The following is a 12,071-nucleotide window of genomic DNA, read 5'->3' as shown; positions in this document are numbered from 1 at the left end:
CAATCTCAATGGAAGTCTTCAAACAATAGTCACTGCAGGGAAGAAGAAAAGTGTCCGGTGGAATCCAAGGATGGATTCTTGATTGATGGGATCTGAAAGCAGAGGGGACAGAGTCTGGGTCACTGGGAGTGAGCAGGGTTTCGGAAGACGGGTGCCCACCGATGTTGGGTGCTGCAGGTGAGAAGATGAAGAATTTACTCTTCAGCCATGAGGACCAGGAGGCGTCGACGACAACCAGGAGCCAGGCACGAGCAGTCCGGAGAAGGATGTCAAGTGCTGAGGGGTCAGTTTTTGGCCGGAACACCAACAAGACTTGGCAGCAGTAACCCATGAAGAAGGAATCATAAGGTCAGAGTTCAGCCCAGCAAGGACAGAGGGCCTCACCAATTGCAGGGGAGTCAGGGCAAGCATGGAGCAACCAGGGAAGCCCAGAAAAGCAAAGTTGACCCTTACCGGGACTCACAGGCCAGAGGCACAGGAGTTGCAAAGGTACCTCAGGCGGTATCAAAAGAACAGCAGCTTGCAGGGCACAAAGTGCAAGGAGGTCAAAGTCCATTTGTGGAAATGTGCGCAGAGGTAAGGCCTATTGACAGGCCTATTGACAGCATGAAGTTGGGGAACGCCAACAAGCATATGCACTTGCAAATCAATGTGGTGCACAGGGGTGCGGGTTATGCAGTCCCCACGAGGAAAACTGGCCTCAAACTTGTTGAGAGGGCGTCTCAGCTTCAAGGAACATTGGAACTTACCTCCAGTGTTGCTGGAGTCTTCAGAGTCCTCAGGAGCTCAGGGGCAGCAAGCCAGTCAGTTGCGGTTTCGGTGCCTGCAGTTGCATTGGAGTGACTCCTTCACCCCAAGGGAGATCATTTGGTTGTCTTTAGTGCCCCACAGGTCCTGCACAGAGCTTGTATGGAGCAAAGGAACGGACAAACCTTTGGACGGAGAGGGAGACAAAGTCGACCCAGTCAGGGTCCAGCGAAGTCCAAAGTGTCCAGAAGGTCAAAGTCAGTGGTTTCTTCTTGATAGAATCGTGTCCATGGAAAATCTAAAGACCTACAGCCAGGTAACCCTTTTGTTCCCACGGGAGAGGGTTGGTCAAATTCAGGGGACCCACCCACTGGATGTTCTGGACAATGGGGTGGATACTCCTCTGTCTTTTGTCCATTTTCATGGCAGAGCAGGATCCAATGGCTCCCTAACTGGTTTGAGCTGGCCATGTCTGAACTGGGGTGGCTGAGTGAGCTAAAGAATGGTGATGGATTAAACCCAGATCAGTTGACTGGGGGTGAGTCTTTGATTTGCTCAAACGCTCCGTCCATCATCCCCTTTGGTATCACTTTGTTCTCCCTAAGTTGGCAGGGTATGCTCAGTCGTGAGTCCCTTGCTCACTTGGCCACTGGATTCAAGATAGCCTGGCTGATGAGGATTATGTATTCTAAACCGGTCCCAGGATGCTTGTTTCCGGTTCAGGGAAGACATGGCTTGGCAGTTCGGGCTGGACTGTTCCCATGAGGCACAGGGTCAGGCTGATTTGAAAATGGCCATGTCTGAACTGGGGTGGCTGAGTGAGCTAAAGAATGGTGATGGATTAAACCCAGATCAGTTGACTGGGGGTGAGTGTTTGATTTGCTCAAAAGCTCCGTCCATCATCCCCTTTTGTATCGCTTTGAGCTGGACCATGAACGAGGGTGCCCCTGCTGCAGATTTTTAGGCACTTGGAAGTGCCCCCACCGAGCCCCAGTACACTAAATCTTGTCTGGGAGGTGGTCACACCTCCCTATGACAGGCTGTCTATTGTGCCGCCTTCCCCTGCTTGAGCTTGGTTCAGCATCAGGAGGGCAGAAATGTGTCTAAGGTCGGCAGCATCCATTTTGTGCTGTCCGGGTTGAGAAGGCTGACCAGTGACCCCACAAAGCTCGATTCAGAAGGGTGAAATCATACCTCCCGCACCAGTTACTGGTGTAGAGGTATGAATTCCAAGGTGTTTGATACCAAACACAATATGCTTTGTCTCAGCAGTTTTCAAAATAGCATTTACCGCGAGGTTATAATGCACCTCTACCTATAGGGCTGGCTGAGTCACAGACAACCTGGGATAATGGTCTCCGAAGGCTGCAGAGGGGCCCTGCTCATGCATCACCACCCTCTCATGTAAAACCCAGCTCCCTGCCTTCAGGATTGTTAAGGCCTGCTACAGGAGTGACTTATACATTTTCAGTGTAGTGACATATAGATATGGTAAACCTAAGGTAAGTGGTGCAAGCACCATCTTACAAAGGTTACAGTGGCAAACCTGGAGTTCCATTTTGCATGGCCTCTCATGAGTGCCATAATACAGGCTTCAGCCCATGGGAGGCCTCTGGGGTACCTATGCCCTGGGTACATGTGCACCATATACTAGGGACTGATAAGGTTACCTCAGCATCCAAACTGGAGTGTACCTAGTACACAACATAGCCAATGTAGTGAGAAAGCATATAGATTGGGCTCCTGATCAGCTGGATCCCAGTCAGACTAGTCAGAAAACAGTGCAACTTCAGCAAAAAGTGGGGGTAACCATTAGAAGCAGATCCTACTTTTCTACAGTGACCTAAACATTCCGTTTGACAAACTCAATATGCCCTATCCACAAACAATTATCACTTGCCTAGACGCACTAATAATAATAATAATAATAATAATGATCTTTATTTAGATATAAAACATATCTTTAAAAGAATTTACAGATTCACATCCTGACCGAATATTAGAATAAAAACTTCTAGAAATAACAACACAAGTTTAGATATGAAGGCACAATCCATTAACAAACATTGTAAAAACAGGGATTTTATCTCATAGTGTATTTTAAAATCACAAAAATTGAAACAAGGCGCCAGCTTGCATTAGGTATAACCAGATTTTGTCTAACATTGCTAAGGATAATGCCAGTTAATGCTGTTTTCGGTGAAAAGAAAAGGATTGGGCACTTTAGCATGGTCTCCTTAGGTTAAAGATGTGATATGCTCGCAGGATAAATTTTATAAATTTTATGTTTAGCGCTGTGTTTTCCGGGTTCAAAGCTGCCATGATGGCTTGCCTGCAGGTCCGAACACCCAGCCTATTCTATTCTGATTTTAAACCAGACCTGCATTCTGTGTTAAGGGCTGGGCAAAGGCAGCTTACATGCAACATGGTTTCCGCTGTTTCCCCACACCCTCTACAAGAGAGATCTTCCGATGTGCGTCGCCATGATGGTAAATCTTGCAAGAAACGCCAGTCACCCAGTCTGATGGCAATAAAGCTGCGTTTCAGGTATAATGGATATGTGCTGGCCAGATAGCATGCTGGGACCGGGTGTCTGTAGGAATTTATCGTGACCCAGGCGTGACTACGTTTCAGAAAGAGTGCTTTATCAGAGAGACGAGAACTCAATCTCACACATTTTTTATAGCTTTTTTAAATGCTATCTGGCCTGGGTTTAGGGCCCACAACTCGCTTGCTGACATTTGGTTAATGGCGTCTGTAAAGAGACGTCCGTACAGACCCCCCGGGTTTATCTGGCTAATTTCTTGCCAGACTAGGGATTCTAAAGTACCTGGCTCAGCTTGTCTTAACTTGTGACACATGTTAAGGTATGCCCCAGTGGCTGAGGCCTCGTAGTTTATTAGCCCCATCTCCAGCCTAATCTGTGCTGCAGAAGCGGTCTTTGGCAACCGGAGCACACCTTTATAAATTTTAGTGGTCTGTTGGTTCAGGGTTGTATTCATTTTACCACTGAAAATCTCAACGCCGTAGGATAGGGTGGGGCCAACCTTTGCTCTCATTACCTCCAAAAGGGGGGCTAAGGTTGGACCGGAAAGGTCTTTCGCAAGTTTGCCTAGTGACACCATTAGGGTCACAGCTTTAACTCCGATCTCTCTACGCTGTTTCTTGTAACTTCTTTTTGAGTCAAGGTGGACGCCTAGGTATTTATAGGACTGGCCAATTTCTAAACTAACATTATTGAATGACCAGCCGCCCCCTGTGTATCGTTTCTTGCCGAATGTAACTACTTGCATTTTCTTTTGATTAACCTCGAGTTGGTTGCTGATCGTATAATCGAACAGTTTATCGAGGAGTCTTTGCAACCCTACCCTGGTTAAACTAAAGAGAGGCAGGTCATTGGCATATAAGAGATTGCTTAGAGTCTTGCCGCCCACCTTCGGAGAGTGACTATTAGTGTCGTCTAGGACCGCTGACAGATCTCTTACAAATAAGTTAAAAAGGAGAGGGGCCAGCACACATCCCTGCTTCACACCTCTAGTTGTCATTATTTTCTGTGAGAGATGTGTGCCGGTCCCCAACTTCACCTGCACCCACGTCCTAGTGTGGAGCTGAATTATTCCCTCTAGTAGTTTCTCTGGAATCCCCCACATCTTTAGTTTGGCCCATAGGGCCTCCCTGGGGACTATATCGAATGCTGATTTGAAGTCGACAAAACAGCAATGAACTAATCTTGAGGTTGCAGCTGCCCTGTCGACTACAGTTGTTATTGCTAGCAAGTTGGTACGGGTTCCTGAGTGTGCCACAAACCCTGTCTGGTTCATTGGCAAAAGGTTATTGTCCTTTACCCATAACCTTAGGTCCTCTAGTAGAAGACCTGCATAATGTTTTGCCTCTATGTCCAGTAGGGCAATGAGTCTATAATTGCTCGGATGGGCGTGGGATCCAGATTTATAAATTGGGTGTATTATTGCTTCCCGCCATGACTCTGGAATTGTGGATGTTCTTAATGCATAATTGAAAAGGTTGGCCAATGTTCCTGACCAGAGGGTAATATCAGATTTAAACAAAGTTTGTGGCAGCCCATTTGGGCCTAGCGCCCCATCAGATCTTGCTTTTGACAATAGTTTTGAGACCTTTTCATGTGTTATACTCCACGAAGGACCATGCCCTTGACTGGTCTCACTTACGGTGGTGTTTCTAGAGGGGCTTGGATGATCAGGAGACTTAAAGTGATCAAGCAGGAAATTTGCCCAGTCTGATTCAGGGATGTTGGCCGACCCCGTACACACTGTTCCTAAGCTGGTGCGGTTAATAAGCGCCCAGAATTTCCTTGAGTTTTTTTGCTTACTTTCCCACACCAGTTTACTCCAGAATTGGTTTTCAAGTGCCCATTTGTCCTTTTTAATCGCTCGCATAAATAATTTTTGTGAGGTTTGATAATTGGATATGCAATCACTGTTTCCCGGGGATTTGGTCAGTGCCCGCAGGGCCTTATTTCTTGTTTTCTTTAGTGACTTCATCGTCTGCGATAATGTATATTGATGCGTCCAGGTTGCCCTTTGGGCTTGGTGCCTTACAGGGAACAGATGAATCAAGTGGGAGCATAACATGGACCATTGTTCGATTGGACTGGCCTCATGTTCCTGGCCCAGTCTTATTATGTCCGAGCTTGCCTCAAGAATATTCAAGCTAATTTCTTCAGTCCACTTTAGGCGCTTTAAGTTTTCTGTGTAGGTTCCCTGAAGTGTCGATGGTGCCATTTTGTAATACTCTGGGTTTATGTTGAAGACTGTGACCTGGGGCCTGTGATTACTTTCCATTCTTGGGTGTATTCTAAAGTCAATGATGCAATTTAACAGGGGTGCAGTGCAGATTGTATAATCCAGATGCGATTGCTTTGAGCCATTTGTCCATGTCCACTTTGGTGGAGTGTCCCCGGCTGTTCTGCCATTGATGACAAGATAACCTGCACTATAAAATTGGCTCACGCATAGATCGCCTAGATTACTTTGAGTTTGTATAAGCGGTTTAGTTTGCTTGGAGGCCTCGATGATTTGGATTAGGGGGGCCATCATCATCTGCTATGTTTCCCTGAAATAGGTAGGTGTTAAAGTCCCCAGTAACTATGCAGTCTGAATTGGGTTGGTCCGTGGCTATATCGTTCATAATCTCGGTTAGACGGGTCAGGTGGACCTTTTTTGTGCGTGTACTGGGGTTAATGTACACATTTAAAAGAACGAGGGGGCGGTGTTTCCGCCAAGGATCGATCTTGACCCCTAGGATCCAGTCTTCCTTGAGGGGCCATCGCGTTATTCGGGCTTTTATAGAGTTTGATACATAAGTTGCCAGCCCGCCTTTTGAGTGGCCAAAGCGACTGTCCCTGGTTGCTGGATTCCATATCTCAGTGAACCCAAGCACTGGGCACCCCTGTAAAGCTCAGGTTTCCTGTAGTGCTATTACTGAATGATTCCCCAAGAAAGATTGCGTATCTGGGTCCCCAATTTTTTGGAGTAAACCACTTATGTTCCAGGAGCATAGTAGAGTAATTTGGTCTGATGGGGAGTTGGATGCTGCTCCTGACTGTGGTGGCTGTGCTGGAATTTTTGTGCCACTTGGCGTAATCATAGGTTTAACTGGTCATTCGTGGCTTTTAGTTGATAAAATTGCTGGGAGCCAGTCCCATCCTTGGCCAATGTCGTTGGTGGCTACTTCTCTGAGATGGATGTTACAGTCTTCTTCTGGCCCTAAGGCATTTTTTAGAATTGAGTGGGTTTTTTCTTGACCTTTCTGCCTTGTTATCCCACTTTTTTTAGGTGATGAGTATGGGTAGACTCGAATACCCCATTCCCTTAGGGTTGCTTTGTTGTTCAAAAACGTGGATGTCCACTTTGCCTCCTTGAATGTCACCAGGGTTACCTCCGATGGTTGTGTTCCTCTTGGTGGGAGGAACTCGATAGCCTCAATTTCATCCGATACTAGGCCCATGAATCCAGGGGTCCCCTCTATCAATTTGAGTATGTTTGCTCTGTTGAGGATGTCATGGCGGCCCTTTGATTTGTATTCAGGGGCTAGTAAGATGTAGGAGTATGATGTAACTTTGGCAGTCTCTTTTTGAAGATTGTACATTTTGTTTTTATTCGGTCTCGATCCCTCATTGTGTTTGTTCTCCTGTACTATCAAGTTGGTCCTGGTCCTTGGCAACCGACGATGATTTGTGGGATGATCTGGTCTCTGAATGTGGAACGTTTTAGTCAGATTCTGACCCCTCATTGTAACGTCTCCCTGAACTGGGGGTGTGACGTACCCTGTTTTTGGAGACACTTCGGGTTCTTTAATTCTCGGTGACCCTTTTTCGTCTTTTGTCGTGTCCTTGTTTACTGGAGCCGGGCCAGACTCTTTTTTGACTACTCGTATTAAGGGATCACTTATTTCCTGGGGACCCCCCAGTGTGGGTTGGGTGTTAATTACAGGTGGGACCTCTTTTATCTTGGGCGCAGCATGGATTCCTAGCGAAGGTAGTGCGTCTGTCACACTCGGAGCTTGTTTGCTTGATGTTGTTGAAAAAAGCGGGTAGTATCCCAGGTTGGCAGCTGTTCTTGGTGCCTTGGCCTTGTTTCTTTGTTTGCGTTGGCGCTTGCGTTCTCTTTTGCTTAGCTGGGGTTCAAACCCTGACTGATCATTCTGGGTGGTGAGTATCAAACACTGGGGACTGGCCAGTAGGCCCTTCGGAGAGTTAGCTGAACTGGTGGTACCTCTATTTGGCGACCCCGTCTTTCCCTGATCGACTTCTGCCTGGCCAGGTTGTGTTTGACCTGGAGTCGGTTGATCCCTTGCCTGGTTTAAGCGAGAGTCTGTGCCCTCGGTTGGCTTAGTGCCTTCTTTGGCAACTGGCTGGGAAGTGGCATGATCCTGGGTCCAATATGATGACTTTTGAGTTGGAGCTCCCGGTTTGTTGCCTGTGCTGTTGCCCCTCAACTTTCTTACCTCCTGTAGAACGCTGGCCAGAAAGTCAGGGAGCGATGATAGAGAATTGATTATTGGGGAGCAGCAGCATACCGACTGAATTAGTTTTGTTGACGCTTGGGCACCCATAATTAGATTGTTTAGTTGGTCTAATTTATTATCTATCCCTGCCGTGAATACGGCTAGCGTGTTTGGGAGATCAACCTGTACATCCAGTTTGTCCGAATGGTAGTGTAGGGCGTTGACTGTTTGTTGAAATGTCTGAAAAAGTTGGGGCCAAACGCTGGAGATTGTTTGAGCATCGTAGTTGGAGTTTAAGACGGTAGCAGAGTCATTTACAGGGTTTTGGGTATCTTTAAAAAAATAGGACAGATCTGCTAAGAGCTGGTCACTTGGGTCGGTTTTGGTAGGAGTCTTTTGAGACAGAGGCATAGTTTGTTTGTATGGAGCAAATGAGTGCAAAACCATGGGCAATGGACAATGTCTTGGCTCCGTCATTTGAGCAGTAGGAATAATAATTAAGGGAGGTGTTTGAGCAATATTATTGCTCAGTGCGGTGCTTTGGGCGTGGATTTGAGCGCAGGTTATCTTCCGTTGGAGGTCCAGCAAATCTTCTGTTGCGATGGGAGAGTCTTCTTCTCCTTGGGTGGTTGCCAATGCAGAGTGTTTCTGGGTTTTTGCAATGGTACCAGTCTGTGTTTTCCATGGACTCGTCGGAGAGGTTTGCGACTGGAGACCACCCTGGGTGTCTGACGCCAGATTAGCCGGTTGCTGGTCCAAAGCCTCACCCGAGAATATATTCTGTTGGCAGTTGATGTTACTTGGTTCTGGGTTGGCACCACCCCGGGTTCCTAGGCTTCCAAGACTGGGCTGTGGATTGATTGGGGTGGCGCCAAAGGTAAATACCTCCCGGACTTGGGCTGACTTGTTGTGTTCGCCTTCCCAAGGCTGGACGGTCGGGTGTTGTTGAAGAGGGGAAGTTAATTTCCACTCCCAGGGTGGATTCCTACTCCTGGTTGCCTCCTGGGGCTGAGACTGTTGGGGACTTTTGGGTGTAGTTAAATAATAATTTAAAAGATCAGACTGCTTTCCTTCATGTAGTTTGGTCTTGGTCGTGGCCTTTTGGAAAGAGCCGCTGCACCCTTCAGGTTGGGTTCCGTCTACCGGTTGGCTTTCACTGGCTGGATGAGGGGCCATCGCCGATATCGGTTGCCTGGTCCTTTTTCGTTTTGGAACCGATACCTCCTTCCTTACTTTCCCAGACCTCATCTTTGTTGTGTTTTGGCTTTTTGTTGCAGCTCTGATCTTCAGGCCGGGGGACAGCAAGGCTGCGGGAGGGTTCCTTGAACTGAAGACCAAGTGGTAAGGAGGTCTCTGACTACCCACCCCCTGCTCCCAGCTCTCTCCTCTCTGGGAAAACGGGTCGTGAATCCCTGCCGTACAGGGTGGCTCTTGTGACTCTGGCTGGTCTGGCGACACTTGCTGCTTGCTTGCTGCGCCGTCTCATGCAGCTCACGGGAGGAAATTTCTTCTCCCTCCGCTCCTCGTCACCTGTCTCTGCTGTCTCTGCTGTTCAGCTTGAATGCCAGGAGCACGAGTCACTCAAGCATTACCTTGATGGTAGACCACGGGATGGCCTCAGTGACTCCTCGATGGATGAGCGCTAAATAACCCTGTGTGCTCTCCCTGTTATTCGCAGTTATTGTGATAGGCTTTACACCCCCCTGCTGCATCGGGGGTCAAGACCTCAACTTGACCTCAAATTGGCCCGCTCCGCCCTCCGTGCAGGAACCCGGGTGAGCAGACGCCCAGCTGCTCACTGTCTCATCCGCACGGGGGAGAAGGCAAGGGGTTGAAAGGATCCTTATGTGTCGTGGCACCTCTCCTTGGGGTTAGTCAAGCCCCCATGGGGCCGACGAGATGGGACTTTTACAAAGGCTAGGGCTAGGGTGACAACAAGAGAGACGGCTCCTGTGGGGACCCGCTGTTCGCGGAGGGGAGCACTCAGCCGCTCCTGCTGAGAAAGCTCCCGCTTCGTCAGGGGTCACCCGCCCCCCGTCACTCGATGTGCCTGGAGCTCATCTGTGCCAGCGCAGTTTTGCCTCTCAGTTCCGGCTCGGCTCGCTCGGCTACAAAGTCGAGGCCTGGCTTCTCTGGCGGCTTTCTCTGACACGGTGCTGGGACACGGTGCTTGGAGGGCTGTGGGGGCGGCGTTGTTCTCACAGCGCTTTGACCAGCGCTCACGCCCAACCACACCCGTAGCCTCCTCTCCTCTGCTCCGCTCAGCACGGCATCTGGCTGGACGTGAAAGGTGGAAAGCCACCCGGCACCTTGGCTTAACTGATTTCGAGATGTGGCTGCGACTGGCTGACGGGCGGGCAAGCAGGACTACCCCCGTCCTAAGGGCTCGCCTCACTCTTCACCTCCGACCTCCTTCAGCCCTCAGCCTTCAGCCTCCGATGCAGCTTCTGCTCTGCTGCTCTGGGGCCGCGCACGCGATCGCCACCTAGCGGTCACCGGAGTTCAAACCATACACCTGTCAAGAGAGGCAGCACTGGTGAACCATAAAAATAACCATAAAAATAACCCTGTACCCCAAAACCCAAACCTACCCCTGAACCCTAAAATACCCCTGTACCCCAAAACCCAAACCTAGCCCTGAACCCTAAAAATACCCCTATACCCCAAAACCCAAACCTAGCCCTGAACCCTGAAAATACACCTGTACCCCAAAACCCATACCTATCCCTAAACGCTAAAACTACCCCTGTACCCCATAACCCAAAACTATATCTGAACCCTTAAAATACCCAAACACCCCAAAACATATACCTCAGTACCCCAAAACATATACCCCTATACCTATACTTACCTTATCCGAACATTAAAAAAAAATATGCTTTTACCATTCATGCATTTACAACGAATTTCGTTGTAAATGTATGCGTGGTAAAAGCATATAAAATGTAATGCCATGCGTTATAATGGCATTGCGGAGTCATGGTACTTTCATAATGAAAGTATGCGGAGTGATGGTCTGCGGAAAGAAAGTTGCGGAATAATCGGTGTTTACATTGGTGGCACGGCGGCCCACATCTCCAGCAACATACTCATATTTTTTCACCACCGATTTGAAAAATGCACAGGTCTCTCTCATTGATGCCCAGCACCGACATACACTTTTAGACACACCTCCCGCCACAAGTTCTAGAATTGCGAACTTTAGAGCTGGAGAGCTACGTTCGAATCTCGGCATCAGGTCAACATCCTGTGATTCCAGGCAAATTGCTTTGTCTCCCCATGCCTACCACAAATTAATGTGTTCTTCTGTAACGTAAATTGTGCTCATGCCATGTTGTCGAGTTCGCGCTTTATAAAATTGCAAGGAAAAATAAAGTAAGGAAACTCGAGTTCACACACTACTGAATGCGCACTCTTAAGTGCATCAGCAGTGCACTGTGAATCGGAGCGTTTCACAGGCCTGTCACAGATAAGAAATACCATCAAAACGAAATCCTACAAAACAATATACTACTGGCCGGCAGCAATTCATACCCGGACAACGTCGGGACGGGCTGCTATTTATACTATAAAGACTTAAAACCTGAATGTGTTCTGGGTCCCAAACCATCTGCATTATACCTGAATGTAACTGTAAATGGTGTAAGTAAATCCTGCTAGTAGCTTTCGTTTTGTAGAGCTGGGGTTTTAATGGTGCAGAGTGGCTGTTTGCAGCAGATCTTATTTCCCATGTATTATTGCAAAAATCAGGAAACCACCAAAGTAAGTGATCTCTGCCCCAGCAGTCGCTTGCTGCTTAATGCACTCCACAATCCACTCCGGCTCTCCGTCAGACCCATTCCTTCACCACGTCTTCAACAGAGCAAGCAGCTCCATCGCACCCCACCTGCGCAACGTCAATAATCTCTCCCTCTAGACCGCGACCTTCTCAGAGATCTGGAAACACCCCAAGATCAACGCCCTACTCCAAAAACCTGAGGCAGACCCAAGAAACCTCAAGAACTTCCGGCCCATCTCTCTGCTCCCCTTCCCTTCCAAGGTCATCGAGAAAACCGTCAACAGACAGCTAACCCGATACCTCGAAGAAAACAGAATCCCGGACCCTTCCCAGTCAGGGCTCCACAGCAACCACAGCACCGAGACTGCCCTCATCGCTGCCACCGACGACATCAGGACCCCGCTGGACAACGGCGAGACCACAGCACTCATCCTCCTAGACCTCTCTGCCGCCTTCGACAGTCTTCCACCGCACACTATGCGCACGCCTTCCCACCGCAGGGATCCGAGACAAGGCTCTGGATTGGACCACCTCCTTCCTCTCCGGCAGAACCCAGAGCGTC

Source organism: Lissotriton vulgaris, chromosome 1_2, assembly GCF_964263255.1.
Source record: "Lissotriton vulgaris chromosome 1_2, aLisVul1.2, whole genome shotgun sequence".
NCBI classification, from domain to species: Eukaryota; Metazoa; Chordata; class Amphibia; order Caudata; family Salamandridae; genus Lissotriton; species Lissotriton vulgaris.
Note: the sequence above shows the minus strand (reverse complement) of the source record.